At 37.2% G+C, this 12063-nt stretch overlaps 1 long non-coding RNA gene across 1 annotated transcript in view; it reads right to left on the reverse strand.

Annotated features, from left to right (window-relative positions):
* Positions 1-7001: 7001 nt before the first annotated feature.
* LOC149118331 (uncharacterized) overlaps positions 7002-12063 on the reverse strand; it is a 7526-nt gene continuing 2464 nt past the window's right edge. Inside the window, exon 2 of the long non-coding RNA XR_016205456.1 lies at positions 7002-8204. This is a non-coding gene — a long non-coding RNA (uncharacterized LOC149118331). The remainder of the gene's footprint in view (positions 8205-12063) is intronic.

The raw sequence follows: 12063 nt of genomic DNA on the forward strand, positions 1-12063 counted from the left end.
CGTTACAAGAGTTAGGCCTTTAGCATGTACTCGGCGCAAAGCATATTTGTTTACTATATCAAATTGTCACAGACAGTTCTTACTTGTTTGTAAACGCAAGGAGTCATGTTAAGGAGCAAATCCAGTTTCGATTCTGATCATGTACAAACGTCCTCTAACTTTATCTGGTTTTATAGATCAATGCAACATCGATAAATTAAATAGGTACTCTTGCATCCTCTGAATTCTGCAAACTAGACAAACAGTTTTATAAATCTGTCTGATCGTAGTAGAGCTTAGACCAGAGGCAGAATTATTCTCTCTAAACATTGTGTATTTGATATGTTTTAAAAAGGGAAGTTTCATCGGCATGCTTTCCTGTATACCGGCCGCGCTACGGCATCGCTTGGACGCGACACACCTCTAAAGGTGCTCTAAAGGCATACGGTAACCTTAATATTCCAACATCTGGGTTTTCTGGTGTAGCTTTCACCGTAGTCTGTACGTAAATATATGTCTGGGTGAAATGACCTGTTGACAAGAGTTTTCAACCCCAATGATGATATTTTTATTTTATTTATTTATTTATTTTTTCAACCATTTTAATCTCCGGCAATCCCTTTCAAGCTATTTTTGCCCAGTTCATCGAAGGATAATGTTACCAGGCGCGTTGCGTGAGTGTTTTCGTAGGAGATGAAAACAATCGTAAAGCGAAGTTTGCATCACAGGGTTGTTTATTTTTGTACCTCCCCCCCGCCCCCTTCCTCCCCTGGGATTTCCGAAACCGGGATTCATCTAAAAATGGCTCCGAGTGATTATCCTGTATGAAGGATAACCTCCCTTACTCTTCACCCCCTCCTGTTCTGAACCTTACGATAGGAAATCGAGTTTTAAGTGGGCAAAAACCTTGTACCAGAATAATTTTAGGTATTTTACAGTCCTTTTTACATTTTCTTTAAGCTAAAGATATAAATAGTTGCCTGAAATAACACCAAAAACAATTTCCCAAGAAAACTCGAGAAAAGAAAATTCAAAGTTCAGAGAATTTGTGCAAATTCACAGGTAAAATGTCATCATCACTTTCATTTCACCGCTACTTTCAAGTGCCTTACATGAACTTCAGAATTTGTTTTCGACATTTGATGTTGTTAGAAATGATTTCTTTTGAGAAGATGTTTTGAAAAAACAGTCGCACAGAAGTTTGCAATACAATGTAAAAAATCTCGGTACAAAGTTTTTGTCTACTTGCTACTCGAACTTCTAACAGATTCCTTCTTAAAAGTTTTATTTGAAGACTTGTTGGTCATGGAATCTCCCTCTATTGGTTTTACAGTTTATTAGAAATTACTTGTTTACACTGCGGGTGAAATAAACCCGAAAGTAAATTATAAAAGGAGATATTCCGAGGAACACCAGCGACAGTTTTGTCGCCATTCTTGCCGCGGCCATTATATTTACAAATAGCAGCTTGATACGAAGTTCGTTTGAATTCAAAAGCATGGCACGAAAGGGAATGTTTGCCGGACTTGGGCATCCACATTAACAGCTAAAAATAAGAATAGAAGGAAGGTGTTTTCGTGCTGGTATTAATTCATAACTAACGCGCAAGTATAAACCGATATTTTGTTATGCGGAATCGGCACTATATAATTCAGTAATGCCACAATCCAGGTGTCGTATGTCTCCCTGAACAATCCTTAGTCCTGTGTGCCTCTAAAATGTATCCAAGTAAGATCAACTTTCTAAAAATTGGTTGTTTGAGCTACAGCAATTTAGTTTAAATTTATTTCGCAGGCCCCTTTGAATGTTAGAATATCGGCAAGCAAGGGTTATACCGCGAAATGCAAATCTCTCGGGTCGACGACTCTTCGCTTCGACTAGTCTCGTATCTTAGCCGGTTGTCTTAGGGTAAAACACATCCTGTTCCCTGTTCGTGATGTCAGTTGCAAATAAGGACAAGTTCCTTCCAACTGCAACCAGGAACTCAATAACAATAGATCCTTGGCTTTACGTCACGAAACAAGAAACATCAGAATACGTTTACGGGGTCAAGAATGATCGGAACTTTGAACTGGCGGCTTAAAGGAAAAAACTCGATCATATCCGATTCCCATATAATTTCCCCGGATGACTTTTTCCTTACGTTCTTTGGAATGGCCAGGTTATTCTTAACAGATAAGAGCCAATCATCAGATGGGGATGATAAGATAAGTTCTCTAAATGAACTGAGCTCCCGTGAAAACCTTTAAAAAAATGAAACACATTTTTCTACGACAAGTGGATGCCAACTCCATTGTGGAACTTGAGCGTTTTCTTTCTTTATAGGGTACGAATACGTTTGTTTTTGGGGGGTAAATTATTGCATACCAACACATGTACTTGCAGCCACGTAAAACGTCAACATACAACGACAAGCTAACGGCAGGAACAGTTAACAAATCTTCTTAGAATGTAAAATGATTTTGTCGGAGAGTGTTCCACGTAGGGAATTCGAAGATGAGTCATGGAACTTTTTGAACAATTTTAACTTCCCTTCTGGTGGTAATATATAAGACAGTCAACATGCTCTCAGTCGTCAAAGTTTCAAAGCAACACGAAGACGACTTCAACTAAGAAAGCTTCACCCACAAAGAAGAAAGAAGACGGTAAGAAGCGATTATGATGTGTTTCTCTGTAGTTAAATAGCGCTTTTTGTTTCAGTTTTAACGTCATTGCTGATATTTTAAAAAGAACTTAGACTCCTTTGAAAACTAAGCATTCAGTAAAATAGAAGATCGATAGGAGGCGATTATACTCCTTCTGTAGCGAACAATGCCCGTTGACCCACGAAACGTTATCTTACTAATTTACTGTTAACTGTAATTTACTTCTAATTGTTCTAACTAGAAATGGAGGTTTACAAAATCCTACTCGCAGCCATATTTGTTGTTACACTGAGCTCAGTGGCTCGTACAGCTCCATTGAATTCACCACCAAGCAAAGTTGAAATTCTCATCAGACTTGGCCTTTCACCAAAACTCACTAACGCCACTAAAGAGGTAAGAAACGCTATGATTTAAAAATGTCAGGTTTATGCCTGCGAGAAGGCCGTGGCTCCGAGATGGTGATAATTTATTTTCATCGTGATGTCTTGTACACTAACTGCTCATTTCTTCCAAATCGTCATTTTTACAGATGAAAAACGTCTACCCCTTCATTACTTCGAACACTAATCTCCAGAACACGATGCTAGTTCTAGGAACCGTTGTTACACCGGCATGCTCCATAAATCTGGTATTTGCTGGTACCTTTTGTGTATTTTTTGACAATGTTTTTGCTTCAGCAGTTGATTAAGAAGAGTGAAGGATCCTAAGAAAAATATCTCTTTCTATTTATCTCCAAATATACCTAAAAATCAACAAAAAATTTACAAAACAGCTTAAAAAATAGATACCTGGGATGAGCAGAGAGATTCTTGACTGCTTGAAACGTGAACGAGATAATTGCATTAAAACCATAATACCCAGCTAAAATGCGACTTTCATGTAGACCCACGCCTTAAGCCTCCTTTCCGTGAATGCTTCACTATCTTGAAAATTTGCACTTCTCTCTGTAAATACAACTACCACTAACCCAAAAGGATTTTGTTTGATTCTCACGAACAATAGCTGATTATATTTTCAACGAGCTCCTTCATCTTTTAAATCAAGCTAATTTATCAGCTCTAATGTTAGTAAAGGTTACACTAAAAAAATTAAAGATAGATATTGACAGTACTTGTGGGTCTGTAAGTCACACACAACTATAAATATTTCAATTTTTTGTTCTACTTTTCCTTCCACAGCCATTGAAAGACAAACTTTTTGTCCCTTACATGAAGCTGTCTTACTTTGTCAGTCCGCTATACATGGCATACTCGTATGAACAAATTCAAGGACCTCAGCACATTCAGTTGGCGCATCTGCTTGACGATACAAGCTTTTATCTCAACAGCACCGTTACAACTCTATTACACGAAGTAAGTGACCAGCACGTTTTTATTTCTTATCGTCAAATAACTTATTTAGCAGCAATCGCTTTTATTCAATGAAACATAACTTTACATCGTGAAGCCGCTATGGCTTCTTACTATTACGTCTACGTGGAATACCCGGCATTTTCAGTTAGTAGTACTAATTTATGCACCTGTACGTGCATACCTTGAGATATATGGAGGAGTAGCATGACAGTCTTAGTTCACAACACAAGGATAACGGAAGTTTAGCCAACGATTCGTCGCAAACTGAAGAATACATTCTAACGCATGTTTATTCATCTTCACTGCTGCGACCTCCAAATGTCGCAAACCGCAAAATCCGACCAAAGTCTAGCAGTAACTCAATCAGTAACGCAACACATCACTAAACCTTATGTGAAATAGTATGCCGTGACAGTTTTTAAAGGTGCCCAGACTGCTGTAACGTAAGTAGCAATAGCAACGTAAAGCTCAATTGTTCTACTTTTTGCCAAATTTAAGATCATGGAAAACAAATTTCAACCACCCGCTGTTCAAAAGGTGTCAGAAACGGATCTGGATCATTACACTCGTCAATATCTACAAACTCTCGTCGATAATAATTTAGTGGTAAGTGAAATTAATGTTGTTTCCAGAAGTGACAAATCCCTTTGAGAAGGAGAAACAAAGTGTTGCTTTGCTGTTGTTTTCTTGCTGTTGATGAGAATCATATTGTTTCTTTTTATAGAGTCTGGTAATTACTGATGAAGTGGTGAAGATCTATCGGAACTACGTCATCCTCTACTCACTGCGTGACGCCATCAGCCAGGTGTACACGTGTGTAATTAGTATCTAATCTGCCCAAGGTCGCATTGCTCTCCGGTAGAAGCAAGCTAAAGGTTTTCCACTTATTGACGATTTTGAAATATTACAAGAAAGATAAAGAGAAGTCTAACTGTACTTTAATTAAGTTTTGTGTAAAATTCGTATTGTAGGAGAACACCTACCTTATTTATTATATTTAAGTATCAATTTACTGTCCGAGTTTGTTCACTAAAGAGTTAACACTTATTTATTAAGCTACCCTAACTATCCTCTGTGAGAAGAAACCAAGTCCATAATGAGAATTGTTACTGATCATTGATTATGTTGTAACTACTATGAAAGATTTCCTACGGAAACTAAACCATTGTAATCTGGTTGTTGTTGTTAAATTAACAATAAACTGTTTGATAGTGAATATGATGTCCATTTTTTTGCACAGCATAGAGAATCTCGCCATTTTTAGTTTTTCTTAATTAGGAACTCAGATTTAATCAACCCACCTTGCCCACCCCATTCCGTTCCATTATTTCTTCCCAGCTCTCCCGTTTCTTTAGATCTTTGAAAGGAAAGTCCAATCGCAGCTTATCTTCGTCATCGTATGCCAGTTGCTGACGTGAACTCTCATTAGATTACAAATGTAAACATGTACGCGCTTAGGTTTACGTTACCAGAGTGAATACTACTTGCGCTGAAAATAATTTTTTTAACCCGGTTCAACTTCTATTTTATTATACTGCTGTTTTTGCGGTGACTAGAATAAGCATTTTACGTTTCAAGAATAAGGATTATTGTGCTGCGTTGGTAGAGTAAACATTACATGCACTTCCTTTCCAAAAGTTGACATTGCTTGTACTTGCGTTACAAGAGTGGAGATTACTTGTTTCAAATGTGCGAGCATTGTTTCTGCTTGGGGCACAGTATTTTAGCCTTAAGCATGTACTCAACGCAAAGCATATTTATTCGTTATATCAAATTGCCACAGGAAGTTCACACTTGTTCCTAAACGCAAGCAGTCAGGTTAAGAAAGAAATCCAGTTTCGATTGTGATTATCTACAAACGTCTTCTACTTATAGCTACTTTTACAGATCAATGCAACACCGAAGTTTGCAATACAATGTAAATAATCTCGGTACAAAGTTTTTGCCCACTTGCTACTCAAACTTCTAGCAGATTCCTTCTCACAAGTTCTATTTGATTTGAAAATTTGTTGGTCATTGAATCTCCCTCTGTTTGTCTTACAGTATATTAGAACTTACTTGTTTACACTGCGGACGAAATAAACCCGAAAGTAAATTATAAAAGGGGATTTTCCGAGGAACACTAGCGACAGTTTTTCTCCATTATATTGGCTACGGCCAATATATTTACAAAATACCAGCTTGATACGAATTTCGTTTGAGTTTAAGAGCAAGACTCGAAAGGGAATGTTTGGCGGCCTTTGGCATCCATATTCACAGCCAAAAATAAGAATAGGAGATCGACAGCAAGGAAGGTGTTTTCGTGTGAGAAAGTGTTCCCTTTACAATTAGGATAAATTTTGTTTCGGGTCAAATATTATCTCGCAGATTTCAATTAAATACTTCCCGAGAAATGTTAGCCCTGCTACGAATACAGGATATTTCATGTGTGGTTTCTATCATCTGATAGTTGGCGAGTTGCAAGTTCCGATGCAAGCAGGCAACTATCAAAGTAGATAGAAATGGAGAGCAGACATTATCGATGCTTTGAAGTAAATCAGTGCCTTATAATATCGAGAAAGCTAAAATATGGCGATTTTGCTCTATACTTTTCTGAAATTAATGTTGCATGGAAAGCTATGCACGCGTTCATTCAGTTGACCGTTAGACAGCACCTACGTAAAAAGACAGACAGACAACACTTATTTTCTGAAGCACGATTAAAATTGAAGCTCAGTAGCTTATGAGGTCGTGCAAAAAAAAAAAAAATTAAATTTAAATTAAACTTCGTACAGAGTATATACATGATAGATATAGTTTATCTAAAATTCGTCAGATTAGATTTCGAGTTTACCAACGGTCAAACACTCTTAAACATAAAGGTTCACCACGGTAGAACACCAACGGGGGCTTCCCAAGGAACATGGTTTGTATGTCATCGAAGCCTCTTCGAGTTAAACTGATATCATTGCGTTAGTAGCCCAGTTACAGCTCAAAAAAAGTCTGGCAATAATGGCGGAAACCATACGCGTTCTCCCATCTCTGATTTTTCGCATGTCAAGTATATTTAAAACATTTTTTTTTTAATGAATTGGCAAACCAAACTATTTCTTTATAGTTTGAGACCAACTGAAGTGCGTGTCTAGAAATTCAAGCATCGTTACATTTCACATCTAACATGTTGACCGTGTTAGGTGTGCTATAGTAAGTTGTGTTAGCCGTTTAGCACAGGCCTTTGTTAGAACTAGGTAAGTTATGACGTGTCATCATGACAGAATAGAAAACTAGCACTTGTTGTTTTCACGTAGCCAGATCCAAACAATGACGAGAAAGTAGTTATGTACCTGCACCTAACTGAACATTCGAATTCTTCCAACTTTCTCTACGGTGCGTATCAGACCATATCAAACACTTTACATGACCACTTGTCAAACCATCTAGAGAATATGTCCAAAGCTGCCCACACCAGATCAATAAACCCTTTATTTATCGAGGGTTAACAATATTAATGTCTCCTGCATATAATACATCTCCGAAAACATTCTAGACTTCGACGCAAACGGGCAAAATTAAATGGCCTAAAATAAAAAACGAAGTTATGAAACAAAACTCCATTATTCCTTCTTAGCATGCGTAATACAGTGCGGAATCAACTCAAAAAAAGCTTGGTTTCCCACGTCAGAACCCAGTGACATTTTACCTGAAAAATCCTTTAAAGCCAAATTTGAATTCTAATTTCCTAACAACTTTCTGAATTCTTACTTCCTTCCTATGAACTTTATTCTTGAAAATAAATACTATATTAATCTTATTTATATATTATTCCGCAAATAACTGCTTTCAAAACAAATGAAGCAGGTACAAAGATTCTCCAAAAATTCGAATCTGGTCAGTAGAGTCAGGGATAAAAGCGGCAAAGTCATCTTTTTATAGCGAGCCAGAGTGTTTATAGCGGCGCACCATCGTGTTTCGAGGGGACTTTGGCTGTGGAATTACTTCCCGCCAGAGTCGAGAGCATCTTACTTCCATCGTCCTCGCTCTATAAGCGGAATCCCTTGCATGTACATTCTTATGTGGTTATTAATGGATTTTGGTTGGTTTCATGTGCGTAATAAGTATATTATTGAACACCAAACACAATTTTCATCGAAATATGGTTAGCATCTCACCACTTGGGTCTTATTTTCCATGAAAAAGTCGTTTGATGTCGCTCAGGAGGCACAGAAATAAATCTGACGCGGAAGAAACCCTAAAAGAAAAAAATTAAAAAAAGGAATAATAACTTCCTATTGGTGTACAATAAAAAGGCAACGCTACTAACAATCAACAGTCAACGTTTCCAGAGATCACAACTCAAACTTCACTCAGAAGAACAGAATCACAATTTAAGAGGTGGGTAAGCAGCAGTTCGCTCTTTACGATAACATTGGATATGTTAGATGAAAGAAAAATAGTAAAACTTGTCGCAGTTCGTTCATAGTAATCGCGTTTTATGAATGAAAAAGACAGAATTAAACGTAGAACTGAAGGTGCTAGAGATTGCTTAACAATCATCCGCGACAAGGCTACAAACGATATTCACATTGCGGTCCAAAACGTTTCTTCACTTTTTCAAAAGTAATGGAGTAAATTTTTATCATTTTTCATTTAGATTGAGATGTAACTTTTCTCGTGTAGGAAATGTTGTTTCGCTTTTAGGGACTAAGTAAAAAACGTTACAAGAATTTGAAAAAAAAAAACAACAACAGCAAAAACAAAAGCTCAGGCATGACCAATCGCGTATTGTATCTTTCTTTCAAAATGCGAACATTAAGAGTTCGCCAAACCGCGCTACATTATGGTGCCTATTAAATTTGTGACAAAACTTCTGCTTTTTTCCCCAATCTAGAAATGGAATTATTCTACAAGATCGTGTTTGGCTTCATACTTGCTATAACCCTTAGCGCAGAAGTTCTTAGTGCGCCAGCTCCATCGAAATCAACAAGTAGAGTTGAAATTCTCATCAGATTAGGTCTTGCACCAAGAGTCGTTAACGCCACTGAACAGGTAGGTTATTGTGTTAATTTTTCTTGTATAAAAGTGTTTTTCACTGCTGTTTTATATTTATTTTATTTAATTGAATTCACACTTACATTTCATTGCATTTTACATATCACTTGCATTACAAAGATCTGATTTGCTAAGAAATTCTACTCTAGCTATACGAGAGTGGTATTCTTTAGTTTTTGTACAAGGCTGATTTACTTGAAATATAATCAGAAACTTTGTACCTTTTTCTTGTTTAATGAGTAAAAGAAGCTTTTTTTAAATTTGCAATACATTACAATATATTGCATGTACTTTACATTACATTTTCATTGCTTATGTTTTGTGTAGTTTGTGATTATTCAAATCTAAAACTGAAGGACAAACAATATAAACAGAAAACTCAACGAAAAGTTACAAAACTGGAATCAAAATTCTTGCTGATCCTGGGTTAGGTTAATCGGGCTTTGAACAACCCGGTCATGAAGTGTTCTTTTGGCTAAGAGGAAAAGTCGAGTTCACTTAAACCCTTTTATGTAATTTACTACTAGAGCGGCGTTCAATTGAATGTCGTAAAACCAAAGCCAATATAATCACTTAGGTCAATCACTAAGGACACATACAATAAAATAAATACTATGAACCAATCAAAACTCGAAGTAATTACATGATTGCAGCCGTGTACGAACGAGCCACGACAGGTTTTGGCTTTACTTCTGATTGGATAAAAAAGTGGCGCGAGTTTTTATGAGCAAATTGGCTGGCGTAGTAATACAAAACCAGTTACTTTTCGACACTCTATCTCTAATAATTTGCACTTCTCCGACCTCTGTTCTGTGTTTTCGTAATTTTTCTTTCCTTCCTGAAATGTTTGATTTGACGACAGTAGCCTAAACATGACTACAACATTACAACCTCAAGGTTGCTATCTTTGGTGTCAACATAATTTACCCATTTAACGACGAATAAATAATTTAAGTAATTATTAATTTTATAAATTGTTTGAAATGTTCAGCTTTCGGCTTAGAATGGGATTTTTTTAAATTGTTAACCTCTACTTTAAAATCTTTGCAGATGAAAAACGTACACCCGTTTATAACCTCGACGAACAGCCTTCAGGAAACAATGCTTATGCTGGGAGTCGTGGTCACAAAAAGATGCTCTTTGAATCTGGTCTGTATTAAATCCTCGCTAGAACAGTATCACGATGCTCTACACCAGGGAGTGACAATATGAAACTTATCAGTACCTATAATGATTCAAAGTAACCCCTCCCCCTTGGAGGGGATTTATTTTTAACGATAAAATGCCTAGTAATGATGAGTTGTTAAAGAAAACAAAGATAGCATCCTTACACTATGGAAGACTTCACAAAATGCTTATGGTAGTTTTCAAAAGTTTATTTGTTTCGACGTATCCGGGATATCTAAAAGAAATGTTCGTTCTTCGTAATAACTCCAGCCTGCGTAGCTTGGCAGTTTAAGCAATTTTTTTAAGCAATTTGAGCGCGCGTACAGTTGTCTCTCTGTCAAGCGCGGCTTCGCCGCTTTCTTAGCGCGCTTAAATTCCCTAAACCACCAAGCTACACAGGCTATACTAACTCCAGTTACTCATCAAGAGGAAAGACCATACCGACCTTACCCGTACCAAGAACAATAAATTATGGACTCGAATGTATCCGATACCAAGCTGCAAAAATTTGGAGCTCTCTCCCAGACAGTATGAGAAGAATAACATCTCTCAAAGAGTTCAAGATAGGATAACCATAAAAAATGAACTTTTAGTATTTTAGCGTTCTAATTATGTATCGTATAACTTTATTTGATTTATGAATTTTTCTGTCTCGAAGATGTTAGCTCGAAAGAGCTACTCTGATAATTCGTATTGAAATAAAGTGTACGCATTATAAAACGCCTCCCTGCCCATCTGAATTTTTTTAACACGCGCTTTTCCTACAAGCAACCTTAACAATTTACTCCCCTCTTCCCATACGATCACTCACCGTACCGCGTTAAGTTAAGTCTGGGTTGATCACGATTAGCTTGATCATTAACAGAAGTGTAGACTACGGATACTCCTCTCTTTTCTCTGCAAGCTGCATTTTATATCCAAGGAAGTAATTTTCAGATTTTATTCTATTTCCAGCCATTGAAAGACAAATTCTCTATTGCGTACTTGAAGCTGTCTAACTACATCAGTCCGCTGTACATGGCATATTCTTATGAAGCAAAGCAAGGACCTCAACACATTCAGCTGGCTCAGGAACTCAGGGACACAAGCTATTATCTCAATAGCACAGTTTCAACTCTGAGACATGAGGTAAGTGAGCTAGCGAAACCGCATGCCACTAATATTAATTTTTAGTCTTAATCTACAAGCGTTCTATCACGAATGCTGCTCTCTGATTGGCTACGCTACTCATTATCTATTCTGTGATGTAAAGTGATTAGTGTAGCAGTGTGTCCTTGTTAACAAAAAGATGGCCACTTCTTGGCGTTTTCGAAGTGGATTTAAGTAAAGTTTTGAACTTGTAGATTTATACTAAAACAATTCGCTCTCGATTTCTATGCGTGACAGTTGACTCTGGCTGCGCCCTCATCAACTATCAAGCGATAGAGATCTCGAGCTCATAATCTACGAATGCAAGGATTCATTCAAAACCATAACTGCTCGCCAATGTTTTGTATCATTAGTCTTTTGCAACTCTTCAAGGAAACAAAGCATTTACGGTTGGGAACAGTTAGGGTAAGACCGAAAAGGTTGACCATGGAGATGAATGTTACGCATGCTGCTGAGCTACTTATTAACCCTCCATGAGCCACTTCACTGAGAAAAGGAGGTCCTTGAAAAGGCCTTAAAACATCACTGAGAAAAAATAGAGACTTGTTTTCAGTAACGTTTTGATTCGTATGCAGGTTCGCAAAATTTGAACAAGGGGGCGAACTGGTACTGATTACCTACGCCAATGCGAACTCGGGCTCTGGCCAAATCGTTGTTGTCTTTGTCGTTGTTGTGACTAAACCTTTCAGGCATAAAGATGGCAATTGTAATATTTTTTGTCCGTTTAATTTCAGTTACTGAAG

Source organism: Orbicella faveolata, unplaced genomic scaffold (assembly GCF_042242905.1).
Source record: "Orbicella faveolata isolate gen_17 unplaced genomic scaffold, um_ofav_v1 contig_1, whole genome shotgun sequence".
NCBI lineage: Eukaryota > Metazoa > Cnidaria > Anthozoa > Scleractinia > Merulinidae > Orbicella > Orbicella faveolata.